Source organism: Gekko japonicus, unplaced genomic scaffold (genome assembly GCF_001447785.1).
Source record: "Gekko japonicus isolate JY-2015 unplaced genomic scaffold, Gekko_japonicus_V1.1 scaffold270, whole genome shotgun sequence".
Classification (NCBI taxonomy): domain Eukaryota; kingdom Metazoa; phylum Chordata; class Lepidosauria; order Squamata; family Gekkonidae; genus Gekko; species Gekko japonicus.
In genome coordinates, this window is record NW_015170282.1 from 888,550 (window position 1) to 889,316 (window position 767).

The 767-nt window shown below is 68.2% G+C and overlaps 1 protein-coding gene across 3 annotated transcripts in view; it reads left to right on the top strand.

Annotated features, from left to right (window-relative positions):
* The window catches only part of BAG5 (BCL2 associated athanogene 5), a 9,335-nt gene that overhangs the window by 1,874 nt on the left and 6,694 nt on the right, over window positions 1-767 (top strand). The window lies entirely within an intron of this gene.

The following is a 767-nucleotide window of genomic DNA, read 5'->3' on the forward strand; positions in this document are numbered from 1 at the left end:
CCCAGGGCCCACCTGGAGGCTGGCATCCGTACAAAAAGTGACTTCATGGATCCGTTCCCCTGGAGAAAATGGCTGCTTGGGAGGGTGGATGCTGTGGTGTACCACGGGGGTGAGATCCTTGCCCAGCGCCCAAGCTCCCCGTTCCCCAGGCGTCCCTTCCCAAGCCCTCCAGGAATCCTTTAACAAAAGTTTGCAAGCGTAGTCCGCGGGTTCTGCTGTTTGGGACGCAAATTGTAGGGCTGCAAGCGGGGCGCGTCGGGATTGGGGCCATGAAGGCGGGTGGAGCGGCTTGGGCACGGCTAATGTCGGGGGCGATGCGGGACGTCGGGGAGGGTATTGGGTGCAAAGTGTTTCTGGGGGCAGCGGGTCTGCGCCGAAGTCGAGGCGCGAGCACGTGTGTGCGGGGGTAACCATGGCGACGCTTGGGGGGCCCGGGATTCCCGATTCGGAGGCGACGCGCGTAGAGCCGGGCGAGACGAGAGACCCGGCGGGCCTAGGCCTGGAGGAGAGCGGGAGGCTTCGGCTTTCCTGGCTCCCCTGCCGAGGCCTGCAGTGGTGGCTCGGCCCCCGGCCTCTCCGCAACCCTCCCCGCCGGGCCGTGCTGCGCGGCGTGCGGGAGAAGCGGCTCCGCGGGTCGGGGAAGGGCGGAATTAGATCGCCCGGGCATTGTGAAGTCACCGGCGGGGAGAGAGGCGGCGGCGGCGGCGGCGGGCTGGGTTTGCTGGTGCGCTCCGCTAGGGGGAAGCGGCCCGAGCTCGGGGCTGGTT